Source organism: Polypterus senegalus, chromosome 1 (assembly GCF_016835505.1).
Source record: "Polypterus senegalus isolate Bchr_013 chromosome 1, ASM1683550v1, whole genome shotgun sequence".
NCBI classification, from domain to species: Eukaryota; Metazoa; Chordata; class Cladistia; order Polypteriformes; family Polypteridae; genus Polypterus; species Polypterus senegalus.
Window position 1 is genome coordinate 32,440,692 of NC_053154.1, and position 19,104 is coordinate 32,459,795.

At 39.5% G+C, this 19,104-nt stretch overlaps 1 protein-coding gene across 2 annotated transcripts in view; it reads left to right on the forward strand.

Moving 5' to 3' along the window:
• Nucleotides 1-19,104, forward strand: part of LOC120523946 (leukotriene B4 receptor 1-like) — a 52,909-nt gene that overhangs the window by 15,278 nt on the left and 18,527 nt on the right. The window contains exons 2-3 of one of the 2 annotated variants that reach the window (XM_039745692.1): nt 2,373-2,504; nt 4,552-4,735. The gene's annotated coding sequence lies outside the window, so the exon portion shown is untranslated. The remainder of the gene's footprint in view (nt 1-2,372; nt 2,505-4,551; nt 4,736-19,104) is intronic. The other variant, XM_039745683.1, reaches the window with a different exon arrangement.

Consider the following 19,104-nt stretch of genomic DNA (forward strand, 5'->3'; position numbering starts at 1 on the left):
TTCCTCCCAATCACGCCCTTCCAGGTCTCACTGTCATTGCCCACGTGAGCATTGAAGTCTCCCAGCAAAACGAGGGAATCCCCAGAAGGTATGCCCTCTAGCAACCCTCCAGAGACTCCAAAAGGGTGGATACTCCAAACTGCTGTTCGCGCATACGCACAAACAACAGTCAGGACCCTTCCCCCACCCGGCGGAGGGAGGCCACCCTCGCCCACCAGGGTAAACCCCAATGCACAGGCTCCAAGTCGGGGGGCAATAAGTATGCCCACACCTGCTCGGCGCCTCTCACCGGGGGCAACTCCAGAGTGGTAGAGAGTCCAGCCCCTCTCAAGAAGATTGGTTCCAGAGTCCAAGCTGTGCGTCGAGGCGAGTCCGACTATATCTAGCGGAACCTCTGACCTGCGCACTAGCTCAGGCTCCTTCCCTTCAGAGAGGTGACATTCCACGCCCCAAGAGCCAGTTTCTGTAGCCGAGGATCAGACCGCCAAGGTCCCGCCGCCACCACCCAACTCACACTGCACCCAACCTCCTTGGCCCCTCCCATAGGTGGTGAGCCCATGGGGAGGAGGACCCACGTTACCTCTTCGGCTGTGCCCGCCGAGCCCCATGGGTGCAGGCCCGCCACCAGGCGCTCGCCATCGAGCCCCACCTCCAGGCCTGGCTCCAGAGGGGGCCCCGGTGACCGCGTCCGGCAAGGGAAAACGTTGTCCAAAGTTTTTGCTCTTCATTGGAGGTTTGTTGAACCGCTCTTTGTCTCATCCCTCACCTAGGACCAGTTTGCCTTGGTGGTTCTACCAGGCATAAAGCCCCGGACAACATAGCTCCTAGGATCATTGGGACACGCAAACCCCTCCACCACGATAAGGTGACGGTTCAAGGAGGAGCTTCTGCCACACCACTCATTAAAAAGTTGGGACTGAATCATGGCATACATTTAACTTTCACTGTCTTTTCTGCTTCGATTTGGGTTATGCACTGCTTTTTCTTCCTCCATTCATCCCAATTTGTTTGCATATTGTCATTTGGATTGTGTGTTGCTTCATTTTCATGTGTTGCTTCTTGTTTTTGTGTTTCCAATATGTTTTTTTGCATTTTCTCATTTGTTTTTGTGCTGCCTATTCTGAGTTGTTTTTGTATTTTCTGATTTGCTTTGTTTTGCATTTCCAATTTGTTTTTGGGAATTCAATTTGTTTTTGTATATTCTGATTTGCTGCGGTGGGCTGGCGTCCTGCCCAGGGTTTGTTTTCTGCCTTGCACCCTGTGTTGGCTGGGATTGGCTCCAGCAGACCCCCGTGACCCTGTAGTTAGGATGTAGCGGGTTGGATAATGGATGGATATTCTGATTTGTTTTTGCATGATTTAATTTGTTTCAGAGCCACTGTAGAGAATTCATTTTTGTGCCAAAACAAACTGTTGTTTTCACCCAGCACATATAAGGATGTAACCATACACATCTACACATCTGCAGTGGTTTGAAGGAGCAAATGAACAACAGGGCATCAAAACAAACTATTGCCTAAGCAGACTGGCACTGAATGTAAGGCAAAATGCTTAGCCATGCTGAAAATGCATTATCGAGAACTATTTTTAATGGAGGTAAAGTCTAAAAGCCCATACACACGCACAAGAAATGCTGATATCCACCAGGGTGATAGCCCTAGTCTAGCAAGTAATTAGTGCAGAACAAAGGGTATCTGAGTCCACCACCATTTGCCTTTGAAGTGAGCAGACATGACAACAGAACAGGTTATGAAAAATGACCTGGGAATGCTTTTGTTTTTATAAATGTGTACCTTAACGGGCTATAAAACATAAAGTTTTATTTTACTTGGCATGGCTATGCATCCTCTTGTACACTTCCTTTCTGACATTATGTTGTTGTAGTCCATTAATAGATTTTATAAATAAATGACACTTAAACAGATCCATCACACGTGTGGTGTCATTGCTGATTTGGAGGCATTGAGGAATACTAACTAAATTATGACTGACTTTTGTAGCATTTCAAGGCAGTTAAATTCAAGCTGGTTCATAGCATCTAACAGTTCACTTCAATCCAGAAGTGTTGGTATAGAGCTCATAAATGTGCTGTGCATCTGGAAATGTCAGTAATCTAAAAGATGGATCAGTCAAAGCAGGGAATGTGCAATGTCCACATTATAATGGTTCACCAGTAAGTAGTTTAAGGGAGTCAGTCTCACTGGTGATGACCCAGCCTCATCTTGCCTAGTATTGGTCATTAAGGTGGCAATTTTCTCCGTCAGGGAACACACACTTCATTAAAAAGAGTCACCTTACTGAAACTAATCCCCTTCCTGCAAAAGTGTGTTGGATACTTAACTGGCTTTTAATGTCCACTTTTACTTTTAAAGGCACAAGAGCAATAGAAGAGGTCTAAATTCACTTTAAATTCCTACATCTGGAAGCAAACAGGACTTTTTGTATTCTCCAGGACTGGTATTGGTCATCTGCCATCCATTGATTTGGATCAGCATTTACATAAGGTGTGTCTACACTTTCATAATCTCAGGCCAGTGTTTGTTGCCAGATAATTCAATGGAATGTAAACTCATTGCACATTTTATTCAAGCTAATATTTACTCATTCTCTTGGCCACGTTAAACAGCTGACCACTGCTCCCACCATGCACACAATTTTTCAGCTCTTAGAAAATACTAAACCTGTCTGCTCTCCTCATATACTAACTACAAGCTTCTATTAACTGATGTCTTTTTTTAGTTTAAGTGTTTAATGCTTAATAATAGAACCCAATTATACCTACGTACACAGGGCGCCCATAAGTCTGGAATCATAGGAAAAATAAGAAATGACAGCTGAGGTGACATCTCCTTCTGAAAGGATTCGTTCTTCCTTAAACCAATGCCACAATATGTGGCCTGTACTTGTAGAGTATGTCAGACTTGCCAGCTCCATTTGCTGATCTCGTTACTGGACCATGCTAATCTACACAGATGAAAATCACCTGACATGTCAATTTTGGTAAATGTCATGCACACCCTGAGGGCTGAGATTGCTGCCTGATAGTGCTGGTGCAGTAAGAAGCATTAACAGGTACACCCAGGTCAGCTGTAATCCTGTCCTCTTTTTCATTCTGTTGTGGTACATAACACCGAAAACATCACACTTCTCTGCTGTTTGTGAGGTCTGTGTTCCTTGCTCCTGATTCCTCATTGCTTCATTATATACATTATACTTATGGAAGAGCATTCATTGCTTGTTATTTGTCATGCACTCAAATGTGCTCCTACAACTAAAGAGAAGATCAAACATGATTGGTTTTATTGAAAGGAATAGCAGAGGCCATGTCGCATTACATGACAGGAGATCATGGAAGCATGCTGCTAACCATCAGCTATGCCACATGCAGTTCAGAGAGGTCATCCTCCTGAAGCTAAGCATGTTTGGGCCCGGCCAGTACTTGGATGAGAGAACATCTAGGAAAAGCTTGGGTTGCTGCTGGAAGAGGTGTTGGTGAGACCAGCAGGGGGTGCTTACCCTGTGGTCTGAACATGGATCCCATTGCACCAGTGCAGTGATGGGGACACTGGACTGTGAAAATGATGGTGTCCTTTGAATGAGATGTACAACCGAAGTGCTGACTCTGTGTAGTAATAAAAGATCCATGGGCGTCCTTCATAAAGAGCAGTGTGTATCCTGACGTCCAGGCTAAATTGCCCATTCTGGCCTCCTAATCATCCTTTACCTCTAATTGGCTATCTCACTCTCTCTCACCCCTTCACCACATAACATCTAATCTGGGTTGAGCGTACTGGCACAAAAATGGCTGCCGCCGCATTATCCAGGTGGATGCTGCACATTAGTGGTGGTTGAAGTGGCTCCCCACTCACTGAAGTGCTTTGAGTAGTGAGAAACACAGTATATAAATGTAAAGACTTATCATTATTAACTGCGTCTGACTGACTAAGGTTATGTACAGTAAATGAGGGCTACAGCCAAAAATCACTGGAAAAGTGGTCAAATATGACATGGCCTTTACTCAAAGACATATTAGGGCTCCAAAATAAAATCTGTCAATCAGTTATTTTACTCTATTTCCAGTCCTATGGGACATGTGTATTGACTGTATTTATGTAAGTGCACATAACCAGTCACAGTGACATACTGAATTTATGTTTATTGAAGTACTGAATTATTGATTGAAATACAGAATTTATTGATTGGTCAAAATAATCAGTCAAAAAAATGAAAGGTCCAATGCTTTCTATGGAAGTTCTAGAATAACATTGTGAAAGGTGCAACTAAAATCCCGAAACATGAGCCTCCCACGTGTGCCTCTGCAATCCTAGTGTGAAAGGATGTTGTGGAGGTCCATGCAGTCATTGACATTTCTTATTAAACTAAACCAATGAGTTAATCTTCCACTCTATGATTCTGTGCTCAGCTACTTCTAGTTAGTATATATATTTATTTTTTTATTTTTTGACTAAAGTATTCTTTTTTTAATAGTGCTCTAAAGAAAATCTAAACAAAGTAATTGCTTTTTTTAACTAATGAATGGATGTTCCTTAGGGAGTGGATTCTGAGGAAATACTTTGTTACTGGAATTTAAACCTGGCAGTTATCAAGCTGACTCCACCCACCTCATTCTTAATGGATTAGCTCACAGCAGGAGCTCCCAAAGCTGCTTTGCTATAACATGGAGTGCAGCGGTGGAGGGAGACATTCTCTAAGCAACAGACAGAGACGCTGACTTGTGAGTACAATTGTTTTTTATTATCTCAGTGTGTGTGTATATGTTCCATTTACTACTAGGCTGTGAAGGAATGTGCGTATTGTTTCCTTGTAGCAAAAGCTAAACTTGCCGTGTTGCTTTTACTTAGTGCCTTTTAGAAAGTAAAGCAAGTGGAGTGACATGGAGCAAGTGGTTTGCAGTTTCCAAGTTACTCTGCAAATAATATAGTAAAGGCTCTAACTCTTGTGTCAGATATGTGAATCCCATGAAAGCAGGTGTCAACATTTCCTGCACTTTCAGCGTTACATTCTGTCATACAGTGAGCATTATTGTACTTTACTTTCATGTCAGTATTTACATTAAGTATCTCTGGTGCTAGATAGATAGATAGATAGATAGATAGATAGATAGATAGATAGATAGATAGATAGATAGATAGATAGATAGATAGATAGAACTTATTTGTCACAAGAAGGAATTATAGAATCTCAAGTAATATAATAATTTAATAAATAACAAATAACAACAACCACCACTTAAACACATACCCAAAATAACTACAAAAAGTAGAGAAAAAATTCTGACTTTGCTAATGCTAAAAGAGAAGTCACAGTGAAAGGTGTATTTCTATAGGTATAAAGTAGCATTTCATGACACACTTCTGTTAAATAATTTGTCACCTTTAAGTACTCAATGTTAGTTTGTCATAGAGATGATCTGCAGCTTTCTGCATAATGGCTATCAGTTTAAGACGGATTAAAAGTACAGTAATGTAATCTGCATTACCCAGTCCTGTATTATTTCTTCATTTTGCACACATGTAAGTATATTTGGCTGATTTTGTCATTTGTGCTCTATAACAATTGTAATATACTGTATGCATAATATTGTTTATGTGCACACAACTGAGCAGCTGTATTGAAAAGCTTCAGTGTGCTGTTTTAAATTCATTTTACAGAAAATTGTTCAATTCATTTTTATACAGTTGATATCAGAAGTTTATATAGACTTAGATTGAATTCGATTAAACTCACATTATTGCACCTCCATAGATTTTATACAAACAAACTATATATTTGGCATATCATTTAAGACATCTACTTTGTGCAGGACAAAGTAATCTTTTCCAAAAATGTCCAGAGACTAGAGTATTTCACTTTTTATTGACTCTTATCACAATTCCAGTTGGTCACAAGTTTACATACACTTTGTTAATATTTGGTAGCATTGCCTTTAAATTGTTTATCTTGAGCCAATCATTTTAGGTCGCTTATTACAATAAGTTGCTGGAGTTTTGTCCCATTCCTCCAGGTGTAACTGGGACAGGTTTGTAAGTCTCTATGCTCGGACATGCTTTTTCAGTTCTGCCCACAAATTTTCAATCAGATTGAGATCAGAGTTTTGTGATGGCCGCTCCAATACTTTGACCTTGTTGTCCTTAAGCCATTTTGTCACAACTTTGGAGGTATGCTTGGGGTCGTTGTCCATTTGCAAGACCCATTTGCAACTGACCTTTAACTTCCTTGCTGTGCTCTTGAGATGTTGCTGCAGTATATCTATGTAATTTTCCTTCCACATGATGGCATCTTTTTTTGAAGTACACCAGTCCCTCCTGCAGCAAAGCACACCCACAACAAAATTCTACATCCCGAACCCTCTGGGGTTGACGGTTGGGATAGTGTTCTTTGGCTTGAAAGCCTCACCATTTTTCCTCCAATCTTGGATTCATCAGACTAGAGGCCATTTCTCCAGAATGTAAGATCTTTATCCCCATGTGTCACTGCAAACTGTAGTCTAGCTTTTTTATGGTGGCCTTGGAGCATTGGCTTCTGCCTTGCTGAGTAGCCTTTCATTTTACTGTGGATATACCTGTAGATACTCGTCTACCTGTCTCCTCCAGCATGTTCACAGGATCCTTTGCTGTTGTTCTCTGAGTGATTTGCCCTTTTTGTGCCAAGGTGCGTTCTTCTCTAGGAGACAGAATGGGTCTCCTTCGTGAGCGGTGTGAGGGTTGTGTGGTGTTTATACTTGTATGTTATTGTTTGTACAGAGGAATATGGAACCTTCAGGAATTTGAAAATTGTTCCCAAGGATGAACCAGATTTGTGGAGGTCCACAATTGTTTTCTGAGGTCTTGGTTGATTTCTTTTGATTTTCTCATTATGTCCAGCAAAGAGGCATTGAGTTTGATGCTAGGCGTTATCATATATCCACATGTTGACTCCAGTTAGGCTAATTGGCCATCAGAAGCTAATTGTCTAATTGCTTGGAGGCTTGACATCATTTTCTGGAATTTTCTAAGCTGTTTGAACGCGCAGTTAACAAAGGATATGTAAACTTATCACCCACTGGAATTTTGATACAGTCAATGAAAAGTGAAATACTGTCTGTAAACATTGCTGGAAAAAAATCATTTCAACCTGCACAAAGCAAATGTCTAAAACAATATGGCAGATTTATAATTTGGTAGAATAAAATCTGTGGAGGGTTTATAAAGTGATTTTTAAAGAGTTAGTATATGTGAACTTCTGACTTCAACTGTATATAATATTACCTTTTATTAACCAAGAACACTATTTTTATTTAGAATTACAACAGCTAAAACGAAACACAAAATTTCCATTCATCCCTTTTTAAGCCCAATAAATGCAGTTCAGGGCTAAGGGCAAAACGGACAACAATATTCAAGTAAAAGCTGTATACATATGAAACTCGATCTTAACCAACAAAGTCTCCTGTTCAGTTCCACTGTTGTCACTTAATCTTGACTTTAAATAATACCTGTAAGCATTTGGTACATATCCTGGTCTTCTAAGTCATGTCAGATGAAAATTGTAACTTGTGTAAATATAAAATATAGTTATACCTCCCATCCCAGTCTCTGAGCCGGGAATCCAAAGCAGACTCCCAGTCTTGAATTCCCGGCTAGTGGCTGGTGCCTTCAAGTTGCTTGTCTTAGAATAACTTCACTCATTATTAAAGGACATGCATAATCAGTTATCAGTTCTCTTTTGGGCCCATTTCCAAAGTCTTGTGAGTAAAGTTTTGTTTACTGACAGAACCACTTATTTTTGGCTTTCTTGTTGATTTGTTCTGCTCTTTAAAAATGTTGTAGTGCTAGGTGATAGCAATCAGAACAGGTTGGCACAAACTGCAGCAATGCCCCAAGGGAGAGGGAGCAGTACACATTGCCAAGGAATGTGCATTTCATTGTGTCAGTGAAGAAGAAAAGACACTGCCAGGTGCTGGTGAGAACTATTGTAGTGCCAAATACCCATAAGAGTTTGAGACAATGATCCTTTGGAGCTCATAATAATAATTCAGTTCAGTTTGATTTACTGGTATAGCTCTTTTTATTAGTCTGTGTAGATCTTTCCCACCTATGCATGCTACTAAACTACTATTGCAACCATCCCTCACCCTCAGTCTTGGCAGTGGTAATCGCACAAGATGGCTGCACATTAGGCTGCACCCGGCCAGGTTATGTGGATTTTCCAACCACTAGGTGTTTGCTGAAGAACATCACCCCAGGCCTAGCTGCTGGGTTGAGTCCCAGTAATCAATCTGTAGTTAATAACAGAAAGAATGAGATTGTAAGTACAAGCAGCAGAAATGAAGTTTCTTTGCAGTGTGGCTTGGCTGACACTCCATCATAAGGTGGGAATCTCATCAATTTGAGGGAGCTTGAGAGTAGTGTCACTGCTCCTCCAGATTGAACAAAGCCAGCTGAGATGGTTTGGGCATGTCACAAGGTTGCCCTCCAGTCAGCTCCCTCTACAGCTTCTCTGAACATGTACCACTGAACGAAGATTATATGGTAGGCACAGAACACAATGGAGGAATTATATCTCTCAGCTGGCTTGGGAATTCCTGAGAATTCCCCAGGAAGAGCTGGAATCAGTAGATTAGGACAAGGAGGACTGGTCTGACCTGCTTAACTTGCTGGCACTGCACCCCTCTCAAGGAAAAGTAATGAAATGAGCTCTTTTCACAATGGACATTGCCACAAAGCAGTTGTGCAGATTTCTGAGCCTGGACCACAATAAGAAAGACCAAAGTGGCAGTGGCAATGAAAACTCCCTTAAACTATAATTGGAAGTGGAATCAAGGCTTATATGGGGGAGCATATTCTCATCTGGCCTCCACTGAGTTAATTAAAAGATACAAGTTTCATAATGATAATAATTTCTGTTTGATTTGAACGTTTCAGGAAGCCTAAGGACACTGTACAGAATAAAATCATAAAATACATTATCAAAACAAATTACAAAATATCCAACTGTTCACCTGTTTTCTTAACCTGTTTATCCAGGGCAGGGCTGTGGGGCATCTGCAGCCTAAACCCATCAATTGTTAGGCACAAGGTAAGAACAACTGCTGTTGCCAGTCTATTGCAGGGTGAACAAAAAAAAAATGCCATTCATCTAACCTGCATGTCTTTGAAGTGGGGGAGAAAACAAGAGAACACAACAATTAAAATAACAAATAATATGTAAGAGGGCGAAAAGATGATCAATAGTATGAAGAAAGTGGTTTGAAGGGGTGAGTTTTAAGTTGTTTTTTAAGCAGAAATGTGAAGGTCCTAGCTGGTGGAAAATGCTACACACCTCTGTCCAAGCTGCTGATTCCCTCATTTATTTTACTCTATTCTGTATTTAAGAAGCATTTGAAGATTCTCGTGTTCTGTGAGTATCTTTCTAAGTGATAATGGCTTTGATGATAAACCATTAGTAGCTAAGGAAATATTAAAACTAGTTTTGTATTGTTCTATTTGATTTAAAGTCTTAACTTGTGATGATCAATTTTTGTAACCTAGTCCTGTAGCGCATTTTTTAAAATAGTCTCCAGAGTGATGATTACTGGGTTATGTTGGCCTCTTTTGTAAGTCACTTACTGTAAATTCATTTGCTAAAGGCTATATCACATTTGATGAATTTCCAAGAGATTTTACCATTTATGCAATACAATTTATTTTTGTATAGCCCGAGATTGCAGAAGGAGTGTCTCAATGGTCTTTAACAGGCCATGTCTTTTGGCAGCCTTTACTCTCTAAGAAGACAAGAAAAAACTCCCAAAAAATCCTTGTAAGGAAAAAAAAATGGAAGAAATTTCAGGAAAGGCAATTTGAAGAGACACCCCTTTTCAGATATGTGGGGCATGTAGTGGGTGTCAAAAATGGGGTCAACACAATACACAAAACAGAACACAAGTAATCCTCAAAACAGTATGAGAGTACAATAGTAATATTACAAGTACAGAGCAAAATGCAAGAGTAGATGATATCACATAATACGATTCAGATTTGTTCAGAGTCCTGGAGACCTCCTGAAGAAGCATGTTTTGGGCAATTTTGTAATGTGCGCCGTAAATGACATGCTAGAGTCAAAACCAACTCCTAGATCATGGGATTATTTAGTAAAATTAATGGTGATTTCAGCTGAGTTAAATAATAAAAAAATATTGTTGTGTGCAGCATCATTCCCTCCAATAATTAACAACTCTGTTTTATCAGTGTTTAAAGACAAGTAGTTCTCATCCATCCACTCCTTTAATTCACTAACACAACTAATTAAAGACATTGGAGAAACTTCATTTGATCTAAATGAAAGGTATAACTGGGTGTCATCTGCGTAAGAGTGAAAATTGATGTTTTAATATTTTCAGTCATAGCCTTCATTTACATTCGTTGGAGGTGCGCTCCCATGAAGACGATTGTCTAATTTGACATACTCAGCGACTGAGAACAACTTGTCTATGGCTGGCTAGGATAAAATCAAATAGGCTCTTTACATGTGAGAACTGAAGACCAATGAGCATTCAGCTAGCGGTACAATGCATAGAAGGACCAGGAATAAGGAGCATGTGTGTTTTGAACCTCATAAACACAAGAGAAGCTTGGCTGTCTGATGTCTCCTGTTTATATACTAAAATTAAATGGGCAAAAAAGACAGGCACAGACTACACTGAATGAGTTTTTAACCCTTCATACAGAGCTGGCTCCATCAGACAGCATGGGGTCTATGAACCTCACAAAAAGAAAGGAGGCTTGTCTTTCTGATGTCTCATATTTTACACGACAGAAAAAATAATTAACAGGCCAAGATTGCTGCTGAACTCGCTCTATCAGGCTCAATCAGGCAGCACGCTATTGGTTGTCAGAAAAACGGGTGAGCACAGCTGTCCTGGAAGATTGGCACTTGGTCAGTAAATGTGACATGAGCTGCGATTTGCAGTTGTGTGTAATTTGGTATGTGATTGGCAAAGTTGACATACCCCACAACAAAAAGTCGAATAATGTGACATCGGCTAAAGTGAGTAAATGTAAGTTGAAATGTGAATCTGAAAAGGAAATGAATTCTAGAGGTGAGAAGCACTGTAATTAAAAGCATGACCTTCCATAAATCAGAGACTGGCAAATAAAATAATGAGAAGGCCAGAAGAAGAGAGTAAATGACAGAGGTGGTGAATAATTTAAGATGGCAGTCTTTTCAGTTTGAAGTTTTATCGGAAGCCAATGTAGTTTACAGTATATAGGACAGGGTGAGAAGGTCATAACATGCGGCAGAATTTTGGACCAGTGGCAGCTTGTTTAGGTTTAGCAGGGATGTGAGAAAAAACAGTTTCACAATAGTCTAACCTTAAGTTGCATCAATTAGTGGCTGAGTGTGTCATTGAGGAACAGAGTGTTAATGTAGTGGAGAAAAAAAAAGGTGTGGGATTAACATGTGGTTCAAAAAGACAAACTACCATCTAAAGCAACACCCACAGTTTTATGATGAGAGTATAAAAGAATAGCAGTACCATCGATGCAAATGTTGAAGCTGCCAGGTTTTGACAAGTTAGCTTTTGAGCCACTAAGATTTGACTCTATTAAAATTTTAGAAATTGTGAGTTATCAAGCTTTTAATTTCATTGAGATCACTGGTAGACAGATAAAGCTTTCATAAAGAGAGTGCCCACTCCATGCTTAGATAAGGTTTCTACAGTAGATTCCCTTTTTTCTTTCTCATGTAAAAGATGAAACTGCCAACAATAAAGAGTCGGGGCACCACCTTGATGGCCCCGTATAATTGAATGAGAAAATAACAAAAGAAGCATGTAACATATTGTTGAGACATCTTCTCAGGTGCGAGTTCTCAAATGAACTGGGACAAGATGACTGATTTCTTTGTTAAGCGGTCATGTGACAGGGTCCAGTTGGACAACGGAAGTGACGTCAGCAATGGAGTGGCTGTCAATCTTCAGTTCTGCAGAAGTAGTAGAAGAGGCGCCATTAGAACATAGCACCAACCCCTGGTCCAGTGGGTGATTATCATAACTGGTGCCCTTAAGCTGTCTCCGACATGCACATGTGTGACACTCAAATATTTGTGTTTCATGTTTATTAATAATAGAACTGGGTTTTGTCTCCTTTCTTTTCATGGTGTACAATGTAGGTAGGTGGTATCAAATTACAAATATAAAAGGTTATGCACAATTAAAAAGAGCTGGAAATTCACTTCTTTTCGTGGTAGTTTACATGACTACAAGATTACTTGGCATATTCCAAATTGTTTCTTCTTGGCTACTGCATGAATGGCTAAATATAGCTTGTTGTGTAATTTTTTAAACCTCATCAAGTATTGTAAAACTAGTTATGTTACAGAAATATTTCTCAATCCGAGGACTAAGCTTTTCAAAATTGAATGTGGTCAGATCTCATCTTTCTGAAATGCAGAAGTCAGAGATCTGTTCACTGTATGCTATTTACACCCCTATGCAGGGTGTCTGTAAAACAGTGATATATTTATCAAGCCCAAGGTTCACTGGGGATGGAGCCAATCCTGGCAGCACTTGGCACAAAGCAGGAACCAGTCCTAGATGGAGTAGTAGACGAGAGGGCCAAACTGCTACAAACACCCTCACCCTAATTCATCTTAGAGTTGCCAGTTGATCTCACAGTAGAAACACGTTGTAAATTCCATCTGCTGCCATCTAAGAGGTGGTATTGGAATATCTAGTGACATACAAGCAAGCTCCTGGAAAGCTTCTTTTATCAGCACTCTGGATAGCTTTGGACTTCAAACCCTGAGTTGTCGGTGCAAATCCCACTGCTGACACTCTGTGACCACGAGCAAGTCACGTCACCTGTCTGTGCTCCAATTGGAAAAATAAAAGAAATGTCACCAACTGTATCTCTCAAATGTTATAAGCTGCCTTGGTTAAAAGTGTCGGCTAAATAATAATAATGAAATAGGTAAAGTATTGCTTTTGTATATCTATGGGGAGCTGAAGGTAGTGACGTGGGAGAGAATGAAGACAAAACTGATGGCTATAATGAATAATACTGCACCTCCTCTCTGTGAGGTACCAGCATTAACTACTTTTAGCCAACAAACTATTTAACAGAAGTGTATCAATAAATGTTTCTAGGACTCCTATATATGCTGTTTTAATTTCACATCGTGACTGCTCTCTTATCCATTTTTTTTTTGTAATTCTTGTATGCACTTGCGATGGGTTGTTTGTTATATTTCTATATTCTACATTTCTCCTTGGAACAAAGTGAAGTGGCTATAAAGATGGTCCACTCCTACAAGTACTTTCATTAATGACAGGTTGGACTGGTCTTGAAACACAGAGGAACTGTATATAAGAGAGAGCGAGCAGACTCTTTTTGCTTAGGAGACGTGCTTCCTTTAATGTGAGAAGTGACATTCTTCACATCTTCTAAAACTCTGTGATGACCAGAGTGATTATGTACGCTGTGGTGTGTTGGGCTGGTAATATAACTTTAGAAAAAAACCAACAAGCAAACGAAAAAGGCAGGCTCAGTTATAAGATGTTCTCTGAACCCTCTGGAGGTAGTAGGAAAGGAGAGAATAAAAAAAAAAAACTGAGGGCCATTATGGACAATGCTGCACATCCTCTCTCTGACACACTAACACCAAGGACTTCCAGACAACAAGTCATTCAGTATAAGTGAGTGAGAAAACGTTATGGGGGCTCCTTTGTACCAACAACAATATGTCTGCATAATGCCTCACTGGGACTGAGATAGCCCAGTCAGAACTTTTCTTTCTTTACACTTTTCTTACTTTATAGTCATCTTGGTGTGTGACTGAGCAAACTGTGCATGTGTTTATTTATTTGTGTGTTTGTTTATTGAGATTCTGGGGACATAAATAAAGGTCTATCTACAGTATCTAACCATCCATCCATTATCCATTCATCTATTATACAATCCGCTAAATCCTAACTACAGGGTCACAGGGGTCTGCTGGAGCCAATTCTATCTATCTATCTATCTATCTATCTATCTATCTATCTATCTATCTATCTATCTATCTATCTATCTAGTAACAAGTGTATTCTATCTATCTATCTATCTATTGAGATGCCAGTTTATTGGGCGTACTACCCACCTTCACTCAAATTCTACATTCCAACATGCCATTTGCCATGTGAGATCAGTGTGGGGTATAAATCAGACAGAACAGTATTTTCAGCATCAGGTAGTGTACAGTTGAATGTTGGAAAAATAAAAACGAGAGACTGTAGTGATTTTAAACATGGCATGATAAATTTGCTCCTAGGCATTTCAGTTCCCAGACGGCTTTGGTTATGGCTTTCAACACTATCATGGAGTGTCAGTCCATTGATCCTGATATCAACATTTGACTTAGTGGAAGTAAAAAAGTAGGGGTTCCAGGGGCACCCTGTTTAATATATGAAAAAATAGAATGAAAAAACAGATTGCAGTTCAGAGCGTTTTGTGGTGCTTGTTATGCAAAGTCTGGATTTAAGGCTGTAAAGTTGGCTTCCTGATGCAAAGCTCGGTCCTCTGTGGAAGCAAGTTCAGTAATGACTGCCGACTTGTCTAAAAGTAGCAGTCGTGCTGGAGGAGGTGAGGCTTTGGGAAACAGGGAAGAACTGATGTCATAAGCCTTCTGGTACGTCTGTCTCCACTCTAAAGGTAGAAAAGGGAAAGATGTTAGTAACCGTGTCACTTTCCCCCCTTTACTTAATCTGTAAAAACCTGTTAAACACTCCCATGGCTTGTGTGTGTGACACTGTAAATGAAAAAAGCTTGAGAATCAAAGGGGTTAAAGGGAATGGCAGGAATTGTACAAGAAAACATATGAGCACAAGGCAAATCACATCTAAATTCAACATTGGTGTTTCACTTTTTATCAAATTGCCTATAATGGCAGATGAAATCAGATAACTAAGCTTTGCAACCATTTACATGGTCACATACAGGAATTTGTAATCTCAACTTTCGAAAATGCAGAACTCATTGATGTATGTGCTCATAAATAGTGTGTGTATAAAATGATATAATTATCAGACCAACAAGTTCAAGTTGAGGGTTACTAATGCTGGAGAACCACAGTATTTCAGCAGCACCAGAAACAAAGAAAAAAACAAACCTGAACAGAGCACCAGTCATGGAGAGCACAGTCGCTCCCAGCAGGCCATCTTACATTTCCCAATTAGTCTAACTGTCAATGTAAGAATTAAATGTGATGTAAGTTTTGAAAATGAAGAGTTCAGAAAAAATGTTGTCTTCTCCTTGATGAGTATTAATGTCAACACCATTTATATCACCTTGACATTTTCTTCTCTTCCATTTTGTCATATATGATATAATGCCTGCTGCAGCTATGATTATTTCTGCTCATTGATAGTTCAGGTCTCTGATTTTAATATGTCTCAGGATGATGAGGTGTAGTGGTGTTAGATCAGGATTGCTGAACAATTAGCATCTTGTTATATACCAGGAAGTGGTTTGCATATACTGTACATAGATGCAGAAGATTTCAACCAGATTGGAAGAAGAAAACCTAGAAATCTATCTGTTCCATCCATTTTCATAACCTGCTCATCCAGGGCAGAGTCTTGGGGTGCATGGAGCCTATCCCAGCATTTATTGGGTACAAGGCAGGAACAACACCTGGACAGAGCGTAAGTCCATCAGAAGGAGAACACAAACACATATCAGGGACAATTTAGAAGTGCCAGTCCACCTAACCTGCACGTCTTTGAACTGTGGGAAGAAACCAACACAGAAATGAGGGTAACGGGGAAAGAAAATGCAGCCAGCACCTGAGTGCTGAACCCGGTCTAATTCTTTATAGTCTAATGAAAATAAACTATTTGGTAATTCTTAGAGTAAAACATTATACTCTAGTAAAGTTATACAATTTGTATGAATATGGTAGCATAACAGTACTGTTCTAAGTGACTTAGCACTAACGTTTGGACAGTGACACACCTCTCCATTTTATTATTTATTTATTTACTTACTTATTTATTTATTCATTGCAACATACTCCCAAGTGATTACATTCTCCCAATGCAAATATTTCATCCAGAGGGAAGTGTGCAGTAAGCACCATGCAACATTTCAGCCATGTTTACTCATAGTCCACTATGCTACTTTGATGCATTTCCTTAGTATCTATTTAACTAAATCTAGGGAAAACCTTCAAGATTTAATAACCTCTTATTTCTAACACATTCTAGAAAGGCACTAGAGATATTTTTTTCAAGATTTATTACACGTTTACTTGAAAGCTGGGGTGCTCTAGTGGTATAGTGGATATCATTACTGCTTAATGAACCCATTGTCCTTGGTTTGATTCCCTTACCTATTCACCTGTTTGGAGATTGCAAGGTCTCACCATGTTTGTGTGTATTTTCCTCTCCCATTTACCAAAAAGTTTGCGTCAAGTTGATTGTTAATTCTAAATTGGCTGTATGTAGCTGTTTACATGAGTGGGACCTGTGATGGACTGATTTCCAGGCCAGGGCCATTTTCTGCCAATCCAGGATAGGTGCTAAGTCCAAATCCTGACCTGGATAAAGCGGGTATGAGAATGCAAAGTGTTTTATGTGAAATATTCCTAGAAACATAGATAGATCAGAACACTTCATCCCCCAGTATGATAAATTTCAGTACTCCTCTGGCATGGTTCCAGTATGGACACCCACAGTGTTGCCTGGGGCTTGTAGTCCGGAAAAGCAACCCTGTTGAGGTCATTGGGTGTCTCCAGAGGGCAGTCTCTCTGTTTTCTGGGTCATGACTCAGGAAGTGCTTCTCTTGTACAATGCTATGGCATCATAAGTACTCCTGGGTCCAACATAAAAGAAGACACCTCATCATCTTTTAGTTTTCCGAGAGAGCTTGTTTCAAAGAGTGCCAGAGGGGAAAGAGATGAGTGCAGCTAGTTTTTAATAGTGATTGGACTCGGATCATTTTCAGTTGCAGAACCTGAGCCTGTTCACAGGAGCAACATGTCCATCAATGCCAGTCATCCTCGAGTTATGGTCTTTTGCCTCTGAGCAAGTGTTTATCTGGTGCATCCCAGAGCCATGTCTGGTTGCTCACAGGGTGACTGATCATTTTATCACATAAAGCAGAGAGGTTGGATTCCAAAGTGTCAGTTCAGCCATTTAGTCTGGAATGTAGGTTAGGGGAAGTGCAACTGGATTTCTGCATCCTTATTAAGAACTAACAAGCCTAGCGAAATGGGCAATGCCCACTTTGTCTTACAAGTGACATGTTTCAGTTCATGGTTTTTTAAGCTTGATGTTGTCAACTGGCTAGATATAGCTTGGTGATCTGTAGAAGGTAAGCTATTTCCTCCACCTGCTCCAGAATATCTTCAAATTGCTTTTAATTCACGATGTGCTTGATCTGTGGATTAACACAATTTTATTCATATAAACATCTCAAGTATGGAAATCCTTCACCTTCCTTGATCATCACTTTCATAAAATTTTTCTTCAGTCCAAGTTTTACATGAAGAGAAGGCAAAAAAATTGTTTTTGAGTTGACAACTGATTTATGTGCCACCAAATGTTTGTGGAGCTGCCGCTTCTTTTTCATGTGATAACACACTTTAGCGTGGCTGTCCCATTCCCATTCCCTTGGTATATCTAAACTGCTTTCCTATCAGCAGTGCCACTACTTTTTAGATCACCATGGGTATATGTATAATATAGTTAATATTAGTTTCATTTAAAATTGCTATTTGCAGTGAAAAAGTATGTGACAGGAAAATTTAAAGGTCATTTGCGTGATAAGCAGGACAAAATCTTTAATATACATCCAAACATGTTCAGGAAGCAAAATTTGCATTGAGCAATGTTAATTAATATAATTAACAAAACAGAAGAATTTTCCATAGCATGCCAAGTATGTATTTGAAAAGTTCATAAAATGTTTATTTCCAGCACTGCCAAACCTGTTAATTATTTTGAAGTTATAGAAAAATCACTGTTTACTAAACATTATTGAGAAAATCAGAAGTGCTTATACTGTATAATACACATAATAGCAGGATGTAAAATGTTCCAGTTTATCGTGAAAGCATATATGTTTTCAAAGGTGAATGAATGCTGGATGACTGGAAGGTGTTTCAGTGACAGAAACTAGTAAAGCTTAAATGCCACCATAATATTCTCAAACTCACGTAATCCACTAGCGGGTTGAGTGGGTGCTGGCACTCCTCTAGCAGCAGTGGGTACAAGGCATGGATTAATCCTTAATGGGACCTCAGTCTCTCATTAGGTCCATTCCAGCATACACCCAAACAAGGCCAGTTTGGAAATACCTACTAAGCCAGTGCACACGTCTTTTGGATGTGGGAGGAAAACCGGAGTGCACATGGGTTTGTTGTTCTGGCTCACAATTTATTAGAAATATGAGGGAGCATTGACAATCACACAGCCATTCACCTTACAGCCTAAGTAAGCTAACCATCTCAAGTAATTCAAGTGATGAGAACATCTTATTATAAAATAAAAAGCTACAATGTGTGCACAAGTGTGCCAGAACACACACAAAATGAATGCTCCAACACCTCTAAACGAGTACATTATGCAAATATTCAATATGCTGAAATTCTTTTAGACACTTACATTTTACAGAAGTACTATGGTAATAATAATGGTGTGAAATTTTGAGTGACTGACTAGCAGATGCATGAAGTACAAGCTTTTATCTTGCTTTACTAGAGGCAATCATTTAGAATATGTATTGCTTTATTCTAGTTTTCTCATTATTCTTCTTTCTATACATGATCTTTACCCAATTTTTGTGTAAGGCTTGTTTTCATGTTATTTAAGGAGTATTAAGGACACAGAGAACTGTTAGCAAAAAACTTGAAGTAAGCAAGCCGTATGAAAGGGTTTAACAAAGGTGCAGGTGGTCAACATATATTAAAAGTGTTTAACATGCAAGTCTCTTAAGCCCTAAAAGTTACAAACATTATCGTATATACTATTATAAATGTGTACACAGTGCATGTGCCAAAATGGGACTCCTCTTAATTAATCGTACCAATGGCAGCTTATTTGCTGAAAGCCAGTGTTACTCTCTCTGTATTCCAGTGACGTGCGGT